The sequence below is a fragment of the Aulonocara stuartgranti genome (assembly GCF_965226115.1).
Source record: "Aulonocara stuartgranti genome assembly, chromosome: 4".
NCBI classification, from domain to species: domain Eukaryota; kingdom Metazoa; phylum Chordata; class Actinopteri; order Cichliformes; family Cichlidae; genus Aulonocara; species Aulonocara stuartgranti.
The window spans coordinates 20,003,476-20,023,705 of NC_138942.1; the positions used below are offsets into that span (position 1 = coordinate 20,003,476).

Consider the following 20,230-nt stretch of genomic DNA (forward strand, 5'->3'; position numbering starts at 1 on the left):
AAAATCACTTGATTAATGTAATATCTTAAATTCATCAGTGGTCTGAGGGCTCCTCCTCTGGTGGCTTCATGTTATAACTGTTTAGGCACTGAGGGGTTTTTGTTCAACTCTATGGCTGTTTTGATGCTGTGGTTCTCTTCCACAGTAATACACAGCAGTGTCTTCAGTCTGCACAATCTGTCCACTTGCAGTCAGTGCTTTGCTGGAAGAGTCTAAGTTGAGGCTAAACTTATTTTTGCTAAATCTTTGCTGAATGAATCACCAGGATTATATTCAGATCCATACCAGTCCTTTCCCTGCAGGCAGCAATAAGTAATGATAAATAAGTGTATGTTTAAGAAAGATACTATTAAAGATTAATGCATGTGGTCTGAAAACTAAACAAGATGCTGAATGCAATTTATAGTAAATATTTGAAATAGATTATCAAATTGATGACTAATCCCAACAGATATTGTTAAATATTTTGGAGATTCTTGTGCCTTTGTTGTTTCTTCTTGTGTTAATGAGATTGAACTGCAGTTCATTACTATAAATGTGAACAGAAGAAAGTAAATTGTTCCTTTTGTGATGTGCTGAGTTTTTGTACAGAGTTTCTTCCTCTTGTATCACTGTGGCTCTCGAGCACAATAATAAACAGCAGAATCCTCAGTTGTCAGGCTGTTCATCTGCAGATACACCTGCTTTCTGCTGTTGTCTCTGGAGATGGTAAACCGGCCTCTGACTGACTGAGAGTAGTAGATGCTACCACCATCATATCGGATCCAAGCAATCCATTCTAGTCCTTTTCCAGCAGCCTGTCTGATCCAAGCATAACTGTTATCACCACTGAACCCTGAGTATGTACAGGTCAGTCTGTGGGATTGTCCAGGCTGTTTAATCACTGATTCAGACTCAGTCAATGTTTGACCCTCAGTACCTGCAGATAAAAACATAATTAGCCTTTGTATTTCAAGCATATAATTTGTCATTGAGTCATAATGTTTGTAAAAGAAATACTTCTGTCCTTACCAACACAATAAACTGACAGGATAAGAAAAACAGCCATCAAACGGTTCATTGTAGGAGCCATTTTTCTCTGCCCAGTCCACATTGGTGTGATTCAATCATGTAGTCCTTGTTTTTTTATCCTGTGACACATATTCAAAGATGGAAGATATAATTTTGCATGTGTTCCTCCTCAAAGAGATCCACACTCCAGGTCACAGAAATTTAGCATTCAGCAAGTATTCAGGCTATCATTATAAAGAAATCAATACTACAGTGCTTAAAATATTTATTACAGCACTTGTCATAAAAAAAAATTATAAATCTGTCAAAAACCTGTTTTTTGGAAATAGCTGGTACACATGACTCCTCTGTCAGAAATGTCAGAAATTAATCAAGCTTAACAGTCAACCAAAAAAAGTTTTTTTTTTTTTTCAATTTAGGAAATAAATATCTGTAATTTAACATCTTAATAAAATATAATAATGTGATTTCTTTTTTTTGCTATTTTTAAATAAAACATAATTTAAAAACTACATGGATAAGATCAGTAATTAACAACATTTAAAAAATATATATTATTATAAGTACTTTAGGGTAGCTGTGTCATAAACCTTACACTGGGTGGTGGTCTATTACATTTATTAAAGCATCTATGGGGTTTTTTGTCTGTTTTTTCTGCTCAGAAAGAATTTTTGTACTGATATTAACCAGGAAAAGAAACTCTTGAGATTCTGAATCTCTTTTGACTCTTTTGAGTATGTAGGACCGTTCAGAGTGATGGAAACAGGAATTCATAAACTATATGATGAGCTGTTGTTGTGTGTACCTGTATGCTTTATTATTCTTTATTTCTATTGAACACACAAATGTACAGTATTTGATAGCACACCACAGGCATAAGTGCACACCAGATGGCTTGGCTATAACTTGCTTTTCTCAGCAACAAACTGTGTCACTATCACATTGCCAGGGAGGGACCTATTTATCAGAAAGCCACACACACAACTTCAAATGAATTATTGTTAAAAATGGTAATCCTGAATGTGCAAGTAATCAAATGAGATGTTTTCTAAGAAGTGGATCTATTTTAACATCTTGTTTTATATAAAATAACTTAAAAATGTAAATTAATCTGCAGCTTCCTCATATGAAATACATTTTATCTAATGCAATGTTTTTTGTCCTTTAATTTCAGTTTATCTTTCTAAAAAATGTTTCTAGAAAATGTTTTATATATCAAGAGTGTTTCATTGTCTTGGTGTATTAATACAGGCCAGGTTTCTATAAACCTGCAATGGATTAGAACATAGGTGTCAAACTCTGGCCCGCGGGCCAAATTTGGCCCGCAGCCTAATTACATTTGGCCCACGAAGCCATACCAAATTACTATTAGAGCTGGCCTACCGGTATTATACAGCTAATATATATATTGTTTAGTATTAAGCTTTGCTTGTTCCATATTCAGTTTTCCAGCAAAACGTATTTGAGTCCATAAGAAAAGATTCATTCTTGTATCTGGAGGAAGATTTTTTTTTTTCAATAAATATTAATGTTAGCCCGCGACTTTGTTCCAGTTTTGAATTTTGGCCCACTGTGTATTTGAGTTTGACACCCCTGGATTAGAAGAACAAAAAAACACTCCCCTTGAAACATTTTGCAATTCAATCTAAAAAATTTAAATTTTTGTGCTTTCCCTGAATTTTATATCAATTTGACTTTAAATAAAGTTTTAAAAAAATATTTATTTAATATATAAATACTGCAAAACAGAAGTGGACAGTATTTTACTTTATTTTTAACTGGAAAATTTCAAAACTCTTTGCACATTCATGAAGATACACAGTTAGAGTTTTGCCATAGCTGCTCATTAATAACTTTTTGATTCTGAAAATGTTGTTTCCACTTTTTAATACAGAATAGCATTGTATGCGACATGTGTATTACCACTTAGCATCAGAGTACATTGAGGAAAATTTCATCTCGCATTTCTAAAGAAAATGCCACCTTTTTTGATAAAATTCAGTATTCCACGTTATTGGTAAATAGAGGAAGTAGTTTTTGTATGACTCTCCTGTTATTGTTTCTCACTGTGTCTGTCGGGCACAGTAATAAACTGCTGTGTCCTCAGTCTTCAGATTGTTCATCTGTAGATAGACTTTACTGCTGGAGTCATCTCTGGAAATAGTAAATCGACCCTGGACTGACTGGGAGTAATAGAAATGAGAACTGCGTGTGTGTACAAAAGCGATCCACTCCTGGCCTTTTCCAGGAGCCTGTCTGACCCAGTTCATAGGGTAGCTGCTGAATGTGAATCCAGAGCCTGTACAGGTCAGTCTGTGGGATTCTCCAGGCCTTTTAATGACTGGTTTAGACTCAATCAGAGTCTGACCAACAACACCTGTCAACAGCACCAAATCACACTGAGTTAAATAGTTTGTTGAGAGAAACAAATGTTGTGTAATATCAGGTCTATGAGTATTTTCACCTGCCCAGCAGATAGTTAACAGCAGCAGTCCTGTCCTGTAGTCCAGCGGTCCCCAACCCCCAGTTGTTTGGTTCCGGGCCGCGAGACTTGAGGCTCGGGTGTGAAATGTATGGTTTTCAGGGTTTTTATTGGTTTTCAGTTATTTTGTTATCATTTTTATCGTTAACTCGGTTTTCCTGGGTCTTTTCACGTGTGTTATGAATAAATCTTCTTTTTTTCGGTACCGGTGCTAGTTTTATTTTGTTGTATTTATCCGCGACACCTTAAAGGCCGGTCCGTGAAAATATTGTCGGACATAAACCGGTCCGTGGCGCAAAAAAGGTTGGGGACCGCTGCTGTAGTCCATACTGTCAAACTGTGTGTCCTTAGCTTCCTGTCATCTTCTCTGAAGTCAGATTTATAGAGGAGGAGCAGCATGCAAAAATATTGTGGTTTTGCATTCATCCCACATTTTTTTAAGACCAGTCACAATTAGCCATGTAGTTAGGATATGTAATATATAAATCTGTTTTAAAGTCAGCCACTGATTATATCAATAGAACAGGTCAAGGTGAAGATTAATGACGATTATTGATTAATACTTATAAAACACAAACATGATCATATGAGTAATAAAAATATTGGATAACACATAAATGAAGAGTCATGGGAACATTAACTGCAGTGCTCCAGTTTTATAATTAATATTATAGATATTTTAATGATTTCTGTGGAAGCAAAAAAAAAAGGATGATGAAGTATTTCATGAAAAACTTTGGTCTGCATTTTGAGTATCTGCACAGGTTTTTGGAGGTCTGTGGATGATGATGATTTCTCTTTACAGATATATTATATTAATTCATTAAATAAGCATTTCTTCATTTTGTGTCACTGTGACTCTCGAGCACAATAATAAACAGCTGAATCTTCAATCGTCAAGCTGTTCATCTGCAGATACACCTGCTTTCTGCTGTTGTCTCTGGAGATGGTAAACCGGCCTTGGACTGACTGAGAGTAGTACTTGCTACTACCACTGCCACTATCGATATAAGCAATCCACTCCAGTCCTTTTCCAGCAGCCTGTCTGATCCAAGCATAACGGTCATCACCACTGAACCCTGAGTATGTACAGGTCAGTCTGTGGGAGTCTCCAGGCCTTTTAATCACTGATTCAGACTCAGTCAGTGTTTGACCCTCAGAACCTACAGAAATGTTAATGGCTTATTATTCCAAAAAGTTTACTTCATAACAATTAATTTGAACAAAAAATGTAAAAAACGTCCTTACCAGTCAAGAAAAAAAACGAAATCAGTAAAATAGCAAAATAAACTTTTCTGATCATTGTTAAGGTCAAATGTCTTTGTCTAGTCTGCAGTGTCTCTGGTAGATTGAGTACCAAGATATATAAATCTACTGAAGGTATCAGTTTTACATAGACTCCTCCTACAAAGTAAACTCAGCAGTATATAAAGAACTTAGTAAATATTTTTAGCAACTAACAGATGAATAGAATGATATGTTATAATAGCTTTCTATAAAAAGTAGAGCGTGCTGCCCAGACTGCTAGTTTGAGTAAATGACCTGAAATGTTTGTTGCACTGGCTGCCCTGTTCAGCATGTAGCACATAATTTATTTTGGGGTTTTTTCTGCTATGATCTTCAGCCGGTCCCTGTCATTCCTGATGAGGAGCAAGCCACTGGACATAATGGGTTTCTGGGCACAGCAGTGCTGTCGTCACATTGTATCTGAAGTGCCCTTAAGATTTCTTTTAAAAAGCCAGATGGCCCAACCTAATTTCCAGGCAGCCAGAAACACAGGGTCATTAACTTTTGCATCTTTTCTGATGATTGAAACAGAGAAAACATGCAAACTGCAAAGCCTGAAGATTAATATCAGGATATCAATGGGAGGACAAATATATGGGAAGTGACAGATATAATTTTACTGTATATTTTATAGTTTTTTTTAAATTAAATTAAAAACATGTTTTTATTTGTAAAACTTTGACTAAACTTTGGTGAGGGGAGGATGTTAGTAAAGCTGACATCCATCATGAACAACCCACATCACCCACTGCATGAGTATGTGAGTGGGCTGAGCAGCTCCTTTAGTCAGAGACTGAAACACCCTCGCTGCAGGAAGGAGCGCTTTCGCAGATCATTCATCCCAACAGCAGTTAGACTCTATAACTCCTCAATCACGATGTCATAAGTCACTGGACACTGTGAACATCCACGGTCACCACTTCATGCATAATGGACCTTCCATGTGTATGGACATGTGCAGGTATATATGTATGTATATGTATACATATGTATATTAAGTGTGTACATGTGTATGTGTACATGTCTATAAATAGGAATAGTAGTGGTACAATAGCTATATCAAGCTATATAGTTTATGTCTTCCATATTTCCAACTATATCCATAATCACATACTGTGTATGCTACCATTGTATATAGTGTATTATCTTACTTTTTTTCATTGATTGTACTTATTTGTATTTTTGTATTTCCTTCTGATATCTGTACCTGAGCTGAGGTGACGCAAAAATTTCCCCGTTGTGGGATCAATAAAGTCTTATCTTACCTTATCTTATCTTATCTTAAACAATAAACAGTAGGCTTCTCTCATCTACCCCTGTGATGACTTAGATAATGTGCATATTTCAGGAATATTGCTTTGTCCTCAGTTCGCTCTATTTTCTCTCTTTCTATCCTTTGTGCTGCTTTTGTGTGGAGGTGGGACACATCTCAGGTTATCCGTGCACACACCTGTCCCTCATGTACTTCTCTGCAGCCACTACTTGATGTAACGTCAGATCATCAGTCTTTGCTGGATCATTGCATTGCATCGGTTAGCAAAACTTGGCTCCTAGACCTTTGTCCTTCTCAAAATTTCTGCTAAGGAGAGGAGAGCTATTTGGTGTTTTTATGAGAGAATCTGTATCAGTGTGGATTTGTGGAAAAGTCAGCCCTGTCCTACTGGGACCTTCATTAGTGCCAAGGTTTAGTTTGTATTTTAATTCACTTTAAATAAATTCAGTGAACTTTAGCATGAGTCCTGCCTGCTTAGTGATCATTACATATTTGTATTATTTTAGTTTTGCAAATAATGAAAACCAACAAATTCTAACCTTCATTACAGGTGGTTTAACACAAAGGTTTAGCTGGAAAAACTTATCATATAAATGAGTATCAAAATATATTATTGTCACTTAATTACAGAAAAAAATGTCAAATTGAGCAAGTTACTAAGGTTGAAAATGTAAAACTTTATTCATAACTATAACTTCAAAAAATATATATTATCATGTCAATCTCCACTGCTAAACAGCGACATGCAGCAGATAACAGTGTTCTGTAGTCTGGGGGCTCCTGTACTGGTGGAGGATGTTACACATGTTGAAGCTCTGAGGGGTTTGTGTTCAGCTCCACTGATGTTTTGTATTACTGTGACCCTCTGGCACAGTAATACACAGCAGTGTCTCCAGGCTGCATATTCTGTCCATTTAGAGTCACTGTCTTGCTTGAAGTGTCTAAGTTGATGGTGAATTTGTTCTTTAGTGAATCTTTGTAGTATGTGTTGTGTCCATAATGTGCACCTCCAATCCACTCCAGTCCTTTCCCTGCAGGCTGTCTGATCCAAGCTGTCCTCCAGCTGCTTAGAGAATAAGAGACCTGACAGGTGATGGTCAGACGCTGACCTGGCTGCACAGTCACAAACTCTGGCTGTGTCAGCTGTTCACACTTCACACCTGTGGAGAAAACATGTTTTATTTAACAGTAACAGTCAGTATGCTGTGATCATTCTGTCAGTGATTTTTTTTTCAGTGAGACTCACAGGATCCAGCAGCCAGCAGGAGCAGCAGAGACACAGAGAACATTTTGGTACTCAGGATAATCTGATGGGAACCTTTCTTCTTCTGTTTTAACGGGTGGCATGATTTCAAGTCTTTATAGTCGACTATCAGGTGGTTTGCTTTGCATATAGATGGATGCTGACAGATTATAAGAGATCTGAAGAGATATAAAGAATTGTAAAAAAAAAAAAAAGTGGTTTTGTCAAATCAGTTCAGACATTCTTTAATTCATTTCTTGTTTTAAAAAAATAAACAGAAAAACAGAAAATAAACATAAACAGGAAATAAAAGATAAAACTGACATTTCAAATCTTATTCTAAAATCACAAAGATATACAGTTAGACCCGTGCCAAAAAAGTTCCCTTTTTTTCAGTTCTGTTGTTTTCAGTATTCAGTGAGTTGCACATTTAGTGAGTGCACATTTAACAAGGCAAGCTGAGACAGCTTCTCCAATTCTACCTTATTTGACTCATAAAAAGGTAAAACTGCTTACATTGCCAAAGAAAAAGTTGAAATAGGAGGTGCTTTTTTAATCCACTCTGAAATGACAGTAATATTTGCCAACACTAAAACAGCCCATATGTGACAGAAAGGAAAGCCTTTTGATGAAAACTAGTTTTGCTGACTGTGTCGTGGCTAGATCCTTTCTCTCCAACTCGTACGTTCTGTTGGCGTCCCTTTAAGTAGTCCTCATATACACACATCTCTCCCAACACATCATACACAAACCCACAGCATGTATCTGCTTCAGCACAGTAGAGAAGACAGATTAGAACCTTCTCCAGACCACAGTGCTCCTCATCTGCACCCGCCTGATAAGCCCTGGAGAGACCGTTTGCTACAGCAGGAACAAGTTGAGAGATTTCTGCCCGAAGCTGGCACAAGTGAAACAAAATATCCGGGAAATTTACCTAACAAACAGTATATCTGCTCATTAAAGGCTCTTGTAGTCGGCTGACTTCATATGCCTTGCTTTTAGCCTTGAGGTTAGAGAATATCTGCTTATTCTGAAAAGTCAGTGGCCTGGAACGGGGAGGCAGAAGAAATCGAATATTGCAGGCTACTTTGAAACCCCCTTGGTGCTTGCTCCCATTTGTTCTGGGGCCCAGTAAATCAGTGGTTTGTTGTGGCCTTAACCTCTAGAACTGCCAGCAGAGCAATGAGGGCGGGCAGGTGGGTTACTCCAGAGAAGGGTTATTGTCATGCAACAGTGAGAGGCAGTCAATAAATTTGATAGAGTTCAGCCCCCTGGCACTTTGTTCACAATTACTCTCCTCCATACAGACAACGTGAAGCAGCAGACGCTGTGCTGACTTTCTGTCTGCAGCACAAACCTGGAGTATCACGTTGTAATTAAGTACTGAGGACCGCGAGCTCTGTCTTAACAATCTGCCACTGTGATTCAGCAGGTAGGAAAAAAAGATAATGCGACACCCACGTCAACCAGAAGACGCACTTAAGTAGGTATTATCTGTTGGGCTTAATGATGGTTGTAGCGATAGCCAATTAATTAAAATGACTGAATGATTAAATCAGAGGATCATAATTGGGTTCATCATCAGTCCATTTGTTTTATTATAGACATGTAGCACTCGGTGTTCATCTTATCACTTTCTTGATGGTTTATTGTGTAATTCTGTCGATCAGCAAAGCCTTTCTTGACATAAACAAAGGGTCCATAATGATGGTTTTGGGAAGGAGCTCTACACAGCTGCGTAACTGATCGTAGATGATGATGTGATGGTGATGATGATGACGTCTTTACTGTAATATTTGGGAAACACTGCTGAAAAAAAGAAAAAAGAGAAAAGAAAAAGAAAAGAAAAAAAAAAAACGAGGCAAGCTGTGACAACTTTTCACATTTAAATGTTTTTGAAAAAACATTGAATATCACTGTAATAACAGTAACACTTAATGTGCTGTGATCTTGCTGTTAGTGTCTCGACTTCAGTGAGAGTCACAGGATCCAGCAGCAGCAGAGCTACAGACAACAGGATTGGTACTCAAGGTGATAGCATGGGAGCTTCTGTTGTTTTAATAAATGTCTGATAGGTGGCAATCTTTTTTTTTTTATCCATGTCCATTATTTTCAATATTTGCTTTTTTTCTAAATAATGTTTCTTATTACCATTATCATCTCTTTTATTAAAGAAATTTCTTACAATTATCTCATCAGCCGGTGTCCCTGTTTTTGAGGAACAACTGCTTCCTTTGGGATCTTCTAAAAGTAGATGGCAGGCTGTTTTTGTAAAGCCTCTTCAGCTGCTTTAACCACTGTGTTTCTCTTTAGCACAGTAATCAATAGCAGAATCCTCTGGCCTCAAATTGGAATCAAACCAAATCAAATACACCATGCTGTTGCTGTCATCTCTGCTGATTTCTACACGTCCTCTCAAGCTGCTTGCATAACTATTTCTGCTGGAAGTTGAAAAAGCCGCTCACAATCAATTCCAGTGGTTTTCCTGCAGGTTCTCTGTCCCAGATCAGATAAGACCAGATAACACAGCAATGAAAACTGAAGCCTGATCCTCTACAGGAGAAACTGAGAGTCTCCCCAGGCCTTTTCTCTGACTGGAAGGAATGGACTCCATACTCTGACCTGTAACATTTGATGAGATGATAACAGAGAGGAACGAGTGAGACAGATAAAATGTTAAGTATCATTAACTCACCATCAATCAGTGTGTCCTGGTACATGGTGAAATAGTGAGCAGCACAGGAACTCGGGGGAAGCAAAAAAGCAATCGATGAGGTACAGCACAGATGCTATGGCAAGGACGAGGCAGGACGTCAGGTCATTCATATGTGTTCATTCATAGTTATGATGCCTTCAGTGAGAATCTACAATGTGAATAATAAATGAGAAGGTGTGTCCTGGTAGTGTATTAAATACTGATATTTCCAATGTTAATAAATGTGTTTTTGTTATCGTGAAAATATGGGATAGTCTGAAAGTGCAACAGATCACTTCAGAGGTTGCCAATAGTAAGCTTTAGTGTGTTTAGTGCTCTCCCTGCCAGTTGTGAATTCCTGTAAACCCCCAAAGTACACAAATGCATTTCATTCAAAGACAGAGAGTGTACAGATTTACAAGGACACTACATGTGTTTGCAAAGAAGAAGAGTTACAACAACAGTCTTTGTGCTTTCAAATGACTGCACCTCTTCATAACACCACTGGCATACTAACACATTTATCGGCATCTTAAAATCACAACATTAGTAGTTTTTTTTTTTACTTAGAGGTGGAAACTATATTGCTGCTTCTGCACATGGAGCTTTGTCTCACTCTTGTGGAAAATCTGAGAATTACAATATCTTGGAGCACGAAGCAATTTTCTGAAGGATAAACATGGTGTTTATTATTATTATTATTATTATTATTATTATTATTATTATTATTATTATTATTATTATTATTATTATTATAGTAAAAATGCCCAGTATAATTTAAAAATTGGACTGGAATCTTACTTTTAAACAATCAAATGACAGGCACTTATCTTAATCAATGTAACTATGATACCATATAAGGTGGTGATGATAAAAAAAAACAATGAGGGTGAAGCATATCTTCCATTTGGTTTCACCTGCACAAGTGCCAAGGTAGGTCTCCCCTGCAGAATTGGTTTTCCCTGTGTCGGGAGCGCGCGCTGGGCTGTTCAAATCACGGAAAACAGTATCCCACATTCTTGATTTTTAGTACTTTGGACCAGAAGAAGCTCCACTAAAGTGAAACAAATCAGAGCATCAATTAATCTATTTAACAGAAACTATTAAAGTATAAATCAACAAAGTTAAATCAGCTGCCTAAAAGGGAAGCAAGAGTAGCTTGTTACCAAAAATATAGCTGGTAGAGTTTGACTATAAACTTATTGACTTTGCAGGTAAACTTTCTGTCTTTTTTCCAGTACATCTGAGGGACTGTGAATTAACTACTGATTAAAAGGAGGCCAGCGCCTTCAGCCTTCAGGAAAATCTTTTTTTTTTTTTTTTTTTTACTTTAATCACCATTGACTTGTAAGGTGATGTAGAGGTCACATGAGGACAGTTTTTCCCTTCAGCAGATCTGGGCAAGATCCTGATTTCTATGGAGTTTGAACTGGAGGACAATTTTAAAAAAAAAGCAAAAATATTATTTAGGTCCTCTTTGGTCATAAGATGCCTGAATTTCCTGTAATCTTAATATCATCTTACCTGCAATATTTATAGTCTTCTCAGCAGATGTGACACACGTTTGCTCTCCTCTGCATGTTAAATGCTTTACTTGCTTCCGCCAACTCAAAATCTTTTTTATACTTATAATAAGAGTTGTGTTTTACTCTTATTAGCTGTTTGTGGCGCTCCATTAATCAGCCAGGAGATCATGGCATCAAAATTAGTGTGGACCCAACATGTTCCTTGCACATTAGAGTCTGACGCTAAAGTCTTAAACTTGGGAATCTCCACATGAATGGAAGGTGAATGTCTGTGGAATTAAAGAAAAAACATGCTAATTAATAAGCTTTATCTTAAGACTGTTTTTAATTTGCTTTACATATTCCTGCAAATGTGCATGTTGAATATGTGCTTTGAGACAGTAGCTGTACATACTCACTGTGACAAATGCTCATTGTCTTCTTATATTCAGTATAATTGTGATTAGCTTTGCAGGTAAAAGTTGATCCTTGTCCCCACACTGAGAGTTTGCTGCTCAGGCTGAAGGTTTTCTGCTCTGTCCCTTCACTTTCTAGCTTCGTTCTGCTTGGCTTCTTGTTTTGACTCAGTGGTGATTTGTCCTAAAACCACTCCAAAGCCAGGTTGTCTGGAAAAAAGCCATTTAGCAGATGAGCCTTACTGGTGAGATTCCAAATTCCCCTTCTGAGACTGGGTACAATGTGATGTTTGGCGACACAATCCATGGCACTGAAATAAAGAAGAGATTAGTTTGATTTACATAACTCATTATAAATATCATGTGTGAACACAACAAGGAAAAACATTAATCTTATCTAAGTTATACATACCTTCAGATTCTGGTAAATGCAGAACTCTTCAATTTCAGTTGTCATTAAGTTATGTTAGAGTTGTACTTTTACATTGTTTAGTGTTGTTCAGCAAGGCGAAAATAGGGCAGGAAGTCTGTTGCACAGTTGTTATGCATGATAAGACAGAGTGATCAGGGCAAGAAGCAAGCGGAAGCATTGAGTAACAACCAGGTCTCAAAAAAGTACCAAAACACAGAAGTGAAAGAATGCAAAGAGCAACGGAGCATCACAAACAGCAGGTGTGAGGTGTGGTTATGCCAGTAAGAGAAACAAAGTGCACATTTAAATTTCTCATATCAGTTTGCATGTGCACCACATCCATATTTTCTTATCAATTTGCCAAAGATTTTAGTTCTCAAATCTTGTAATAATAGACTAAAATGCAACCAGTTTTAAAAGCTAACATTTTGCATTTTTGGTATCACATGGGCTGCTGATCCCAGCGCTGTGGATGTGGATTGGCCTGTATTTATCTAATAATAAGAACTTTTAATGCTTTTTTTTTTTGTCTACTATATTTTAAGCATCTGTGTAAAGCATATGAATTATTCACTGTTGCTCTTTTCTTAGTGTTATTCTAGCAGCCACTGTCAATATCTGATCTAATATCTGCTCTGATAAATTATTCTGTAAATCTGATGTGAAGTTTTTTACAGAAGAAAGATTGCCAAGTGTGATTAGCGTTTATGCCACATGCAGTTTATTTTTCTGAATCATGTGTGAGTTTTAAACCACAGTCTGAAAGTTTTTTGAGTTACACAGTGGATCGCTGTGGTCCTAACCATTCCTCTGTTTGCACTACCATTAAGACCCAATTTAGCTGCTCTCTCTTCTTGTCTTTGGAAATTTGTCACTCTACAGGTTATAAACGGAGATGATGTAACAAAAATACATCCCTCAGTAGATAACTCACGCAACAACAGTCTACAATGTTGAATGTTTTTAAATATGTCATTTTTACACTGACTAAAAATTGGGACAAATAATTTATTGTGTATTATTTTGTACAAAAATTCAGAGAATGAGAAAAACTAAAATATACAACTGATTATCAGATACATGTAGACAGGATAAAGACTACTGGATTTTGTACAGCTGTTTAAGGAACTTAAACAGCTTAGGGTGGAGTGCCCACTCTGATTCAGGAATGAGTTCCTGCCCCAAGTGGAGGAGTTTAAGTATCTCAGGGTCTTGTTCATGAGTGATGGGAGAAGGGAGCCGGAGATCGACAGACAGATTGGTGCAGCGGCCGCAGTGAAGCGGATGCTGCACCAGTCTGTTGTGGTGAAGAGAGAGCTGAGTATAAAAGTGTCATGGTCCGACAGATCTGCCTGAGAAGTTTTGCTTTGTGTTCTTTTTTTTCCTCCTCTCCCTCTCTCTCTCCCTCTCTCCCCCTGTTGCCTGGGCGGAGTTCATTGTGGGCTCCCACCTTTGGCCTACATACCTGGGAGATGATCAACACCTGCGTCTCATTAACTGGCCTCTACTAAAGGGAAGAAGTGACACTGCTCTTCGCTGGATCGTTGCTTGACCTGTGTCAGTGAAATCCTGGCTTAGACACTACAGTCTAGTTCCCGCGTTTCAGCTTCTTGTGCTAACGTTTTGTTTCCCTGTGTACAGACCTCTGGGCCTGCCCTTGTTCCCTACGGAGTTTCTGGTCCGAGAGAGGAGTAAATGACTGGTGAGATGCCAAGAGAGACTGAAGAGGAGTGAGAGTGTTCCCCTGCTTTTCCCCGTGGATTCCCTGGAAGCTTGATCCCCGCACGCTTGTACATAGCACTGAGTCACTGTTACACATTTCACCTGGTGTTTGTAAATAAAAACCCTCTGTTCTTCCTTTAACCCTTTGACTGCCTCACCAAGAAAAATACAATGAAAAAATTATTTGTTCATATTTTCTATTCCTTTAGGTCAATAATGATCACAATCAAAAAAAAAAATTATACACACCTTATAGTTTTTTAAATATTACCCTCTACCAAACGGTTGAGATGTCTCTCTATGGTACAACTACATAAAGTTCTACAGACATAACTGGTAGAAAAAAGTAAAGGTTATACTCATTTTGCAAAACAATAACTACCAAATTTTGTGTTTGACCCACTTTGTTGTGGTAGTAAAACATCAAACATTGTTGGATTCCATTTCAACAGTGGGCGTTATAATAACAAACCACAAAATGTATAAAACACAAAAATATTGTAAATTTGATCAAAAACTTGATCTGCAATTACCGAAAATTCATAAACATACAAATTCACTTTTGACCTGTTGTTAACATAAACTTTTCACTGTAGTGTTGGAACAGCACTAACATTTTTTATTTTATTTTCCAGAAAATTCTGGTGGTATATTATATACCATTGCCATTTTGCACTGAAAAATTTGAGAACACACTGAAACAGTTCTGGCTCTTTTCTTTTGCCGTTCATGCAACTTCACCAATACCCCTTGATGATTAGATCTTCTGGTGGTACACTGCAAAGCATTCCTGACTGGCATTCAAGCACAAGAAAACATTGCATTTTTGGCATTTCCATCTTGAGACGCCCTTTGGACAGTAATTGCATCGGCCTCGCTTGTCACAGTGAAGTGGCCAATGCCCAAAGCAGTCATATCGCACATCTGGCTGTGGATGTGAGGGTCTTGGGGTGTATCGTTTCTTTGGTGGTGGTGGAGAGCTGATTGATGGTCGGCCAACTTTGGATGCTGGCTTGTTGACTTGTTTCAAGCTATGCGCAACTGCCAGGCGGAATCTTTTGAGTGTGATTGGTTTCTGGTTTAGTTGTCCACATTCCCTCTTGTAGACCAGCCAGGAATTTGCAATGGACAGATCAAGCATGTAACCAAAGAGTGGCAGGTACCATCTTGTAGACTTGGCTGGGGTCTTGGAAGATGGGTCTAATGTATCCTCTGCTTCATCCAAGGGAACTGTTTTTAGGATAGGTTTCCCTTTTTTGCTCATTTTACGCGAAAGTTTATTAGATCTACTTGTTGAAGGAGCATCTTCATCCAGGGAAACATCAAAGCAGCTTTCATCACTATCATCTGCAAAATTGGGTTGAAAATCTGGATCCTCTATTGGGTCATCATCACTCAGTTCACCATCGGAGTCCTGAGAATTTTCAGGTACAAGGGCCAGGTAGGTGCGTTGTCTTGCTCCATAAAAGGATTTGCAATCCATCTAATAAACATTAAAAAAAAAAAAAAATTGTAGAAATATAGTTGGTTTGATTTCCATGTGTCATTTAAAACTGTACTTTAAAAAATAATCACAGAAAGTGAGTAAATCTTTAAAAATTAGAACATTTTGTAACATACAGTATTTGTCATGGAAAAATTTAAACATGTCATATTTACATGTATAGATCATTAAATTATTTATATTCAATAGTAAATAGTCAATTTCATATGTTAAAACAACAGTTCTAAACATTAGCTAAGTTTTGCTACTCTTACCATCAATTGACAAATCAACCGTTTGGTTGAGCATGTTTTTAAAAAAATATTATGGATTTATTACAGCTATTTTCTGGTATCAAATGACATAATCATGTTCAGTAAAGACTCTGACATGTTTATACTGCAGAAAAATGTACTTACCTTTAAAATTTTTAGCCAAAACAGTCCATGTGTCCAGAGTGATTTTTTGCTTTCTGATTTCCTGGTTGGAGGGTGGCAGATGAGGCCTGCCATATCCTGACACAGTGCCATCTAGTGTTTTTTTTTAGGATAACATAACTCAACCAAGTGGTAGAGATGGCTCAATAAGGTTGAGTTAAGCCAAGTACTCCAGTTCATTATATATAGTCTCTCAAAATATGCTAAACCAAATGGTTGAGCAGGCAGTCAAAGGGTTAAGCAAGGAGTCCTGCGTTTGAGTCCCCCCTGTGACCGTAACAGAACGATCCAGTCAGTATGGACTCAGCGGACTCGGAATTCGTGCCACAGCCAGATCAGCCTGCTGTTTCGCCTGAAGTCATACTGGTACGGCACGAGCAAATGTTGCAGCATATCAACCAACAGCTGGCAGCTCTCACTCCGGCACTGGCCCAGCGCACAACGTTGCTAAGTACATCCCACAATCTCCTCTTTCGCAAATCTTTCGCAACCAGCACCACCAGCGCTTCCTGAACGACCATTCCCAACCCCCGAGCCTTTTTCTGGTGGATTGGAAAACTGTACAGGCTTTTTAACTCAATTCTCTCTGCCCGCCAGTAGAGAGGGGAGTACGGGTGGGCGAACTTTCTTGTAGAGATTCTCCCTCACACCTTTTAATCCCCACAAAAATCACTGTGTTCGACTTCTCACGCGCTCCGTGCCTTAATTGACTCCGGAGCAGAGCAAACATTTTATTGATGCAGCTTTAGCCCGCCGATTAAACATTCCAACTGAGCTCCTTCCTCACAGACTTAAAGTTACGGCACTCAATGGGCAACGCCTCCCTGACGTCACCCATATCACTGAGCCTATTTCTTTAACACCCTCCGGCAATCATTCCAAGACCCTGCGCTTGTTTGTGTTTAAAGCTCCGCTCACGCCATTGGTATTAGGATTTCCTTGGTTGCAACAACACAATCCCACACTAGATTGGAAGACAGCTAAGGTTTCGGGGTGGGGGGAGGGGTGTCACATGACCTGCTTAAAGGCCGCTATATCGCCTATCAGTTCTTCAGATCCAGGCTCTGCCCCTGATTCTCCTGATCTCTCCTCCATCCCTCCCATCTATCATGATCTCCTGGAGGTGTTTAGTAAAGACCGTGCATCTTTGTTGCCCCCTCACAGACCTTATGACTGTGGTATTGACCTCCTCCCCGGCACTCCCCTTCCTACAAGCCGTTTATACAGTATTTCTCAACCTGAACGTGAGGCACTGGAAAGATACATCTTCCTCTCCTCTTACGGCTGGGTTTTTCTTTGTAGAAAAGAAAGATAGAGTTTAAGGCCTTGTATTGACTATCGGGGTCTTAATAAGATCAATGTGAGAAACAAGTACCCACTGCCTTTGCTAACATCTGCCTTTGAACTGCTTCAGAGAGTCTCCATCTTTACTAAGCTGGACCTGTGCAATGCTTATCATCTGGTGAGGATAAGGGAGGGAGATGAATGGAAGACGGCCTTCAACACTCATCTTGGTTACTTCAAGAATCTAGTCATGCCATTTGGGTTAACTAATGCTCCAGCTGTTTTTCAGGCTCTTGTCAACGACGTCCTCTGTATTTTGTCTTCGTCTACTTGGACGACATGCTCATTTTCACGAACGTCATGTAAGACAGGTCCTTAAGCATCTCCTGGAAAACCGCTTGTTTGGCAAAGCTGAGAAATGTGAATTCCATGTCAGCACTGTGTCATTCCTGGGCTACATCATTGAACGGGGAAACCTTAAGGCTGACCCTGCTAAGGTGGATGCAGTGCTGAACTGGCCAGTTCCAGTCAATCGTAAACAACTCCAATCGTTCCTGGGCTTTGCAAACTTTTTTCGACGCTTCATTCGGGATTATAGTAAGATTGCTGCTCCCCTAACCTGTCTCACCTCCCCTTTCTGTGGGATGGGCCAGCTCAGGAGGCCTTCACACAACTGAAGAAGCCTCTGCTCTGATTCTCTCACAACCAGATCTTAACCAGCAGTTCATTGTGGAAGTGGATGCCTCTGATTAAGGGGTAGGAGCTGTGCTTTCTCGACGTAGTAAAGGTAAACTCCACCCCTGTGCATTTTTCTCCCGCCGTCTCTCCCCAGCAGAACAAAACTATGACATCGGGGACCGCGAGCTGGTGGCCATCAAGCTGGCCCTGGAGGAGTGGCAGGACTGGCTAGAAGGAAAAGTCCAGCCTTTCATCGTCTGGACTGATCACAAGAATTTAGAGTACCTCCGGTCTGCAAAGAGGCTCAACGAACGTCAAGCCAGGTGGGCGCTGTTTTTAGCTCCCTTTCATTTCACCATCACTCACAGACCGAGGTCTCGCAACGTCAAACCAGACACACTTTCACAACAATTTACTGCTTCCGGGAAAGTGACATGCGAGTCTCCCATCCTTCCCCCATCCTGCATCGTGGGGGCCATCTCTTGGGAGATCGAATCTGCCATTCGGGAGGCGCAGCGCACTGACCCAGACCCGGGAACCGGGCCTCCCAGACTACTCTACATCCCTGCCGCACTCCAGTCGCAGGTACTACACTGGGACACGCCTCTAAATTCACATGTCACCCCCTAATCCATTGCAATGCCTCTTTTATCCAGCAATTCGCTTGGTAGTCAAAGATGTCCGTGAATATATTTCCGCCTGCTCCATGTGTGCCCAAAATAAGTCAGCCCCTGCCAACCCCAGGCCGCCCCTGGTCTCATATAGCGGTCGACTTCATCACTGGCCTTCCTCTCTGCAGGTAACACAGTAATTCTATTAATTATTGACCGTTTTTCCAAAGCTGTACATTTTGTTGCTTTGCCCAAGCTTCCCAAAGCCTTAGAAACCGCCCGGTTTCAATCCACGTGTTCTGGCTCCATGGAATTCCGGCCGACATCGTCTCCGACCGGGGACCACAGTTCACCTTAAATTGGAATTCAAAAATGACTTTACAAATGCAGAATTTATTCTACAAGTCATTTTTTAAACACAGAATTCTTTATTTCGATGCGCATGGCTCTTGTGGTCCTCCATAATTTAGCTGATACTATGTTGCAGAAACACCAGCTAAACACCTCCGCTGAGGTGAGAGAGAGGGGCTTAGCAATTAAAGATACCAGATCACACTACTAGTCAGCACCAGCCAGTCCCATCCAATTTTTTTACTAGTGTGTGAAAAATATATAAATAATAAAAAAAAACATGAACCCAAAGTTTTTATGGCATTTTTAAAATGTTTAATTAAAAAAGCTGTTTCATTGTTTCATGATGAAGTCGTTAATGGCAGAAAGCAAATTATGACTTTGATGTGCTGAGTTTTTGTACAGCGTTTCTTCTTCTTGTGTCACTGTGACTCTCGAGCACAATAATAAACAGCTGAATCCTCAGTTGTCAAGCTGTTCATCTGCAGATACACCTGCTTTCTGCTGTTGTCTCTGGAGATGGTAAAGCGGCCTCTCAATGACTGAGAGTGGGCAGTGCCACTGCTAGGGTTGATATAAGCAATCCATTCCAGTCTTTTTCCAGCAGCCTGTCTGACCCAAGCAGCATAAATATCACTGCTGAACCCTGAGTATGTACAGGTCAGTCTGTGGGAGTCTCCAGGCCTTTTAATCACTGACTCAGACTCTGTCAGTGTTTGACCCTCAGTACCTACAGAAATGTTAACAACTTATTCGTTTAATCACTTTTCTTCATATCAGTTGTTAAATTAAAACAAAACAAAAGAAAACAAGTCCTTACCAGCCACGAAAAAAAAAAGAATAAGGAAAATAACTAAATGAACAGGTCCGGCCATTGTAAGAATCAGTTGTTTTGGTCCAATCTACAGTGGGTATATGAGATTGGGTCCCTGACTCGTATTCTTGAACATTTATAAAGTTACTGAATGTTGGAGTTTTGCATTGACTCCTCCTCCTCAGTAAAAAATACTGCTGTTTCACAAAGTCAAAGCTACAAAAGTAGAAAATTATCATGTACAATTTGCCAGTTTTTTATGATTTTATTATATTATGTTTGTAATTCTAAAAAATAGAATATTTATTATTAATTAATTTACATATTAAAACTGACAGTGTATTAAGACAGTCACTCACACACTACTAGTGCTGGCCACTATGCTTTACCTGTACTTCATCATTTTTTGTATACACTCATTGGGTTTTTTTTCTGCTCACTGTTATTCTTTATTTCTACTGAACACACAAATGTACAGTATTTGACAGCACACCACAGACATAAGTGTGTCTCAAATGGCATAGCT

General features: G+C 39.0%; 1 long non-coding RNA gene across 9 annotated transcripts; it reads right to left on the reverse strand.

The window, feature by feature from the left end:
* Positions 1-6,710: 6,710 nt before the first annotated feature.
* Positions 6,711-12,616, reverse strand: LOC309705086. 9 transcript variants are annotated; one of them, XR_014276482.1, is made up of 8 exons: positions 12,325-12,614; positions 11,916-12,223; positions 11,516-11,786; positions 11,330-11,420; positions 9,992-11,045; positions 9,762-9,918; positions 7,300-7,475; positions 6,711-7,213 (listed from the first exon to the last, which is right to left on the reverse strand). It is a non-coding gene; the product is annotated as an uncharacterized lncRNA (long non-coding RNA). The 9 variants fall into 9 exon arrangements; XR_014276485.1 differs by having other exon boundaries at positions 9,762-10,160; positions 10,793-11,045; positions 12,325-12,611; XR_014276486.1 differs by having other exon boundaries at positions 9,762-10,160; positions 10,909-11,045; positions 12,325-12,609.
* Positions 12,617-20,230: the final 7,614 nt, after the last annotated feature.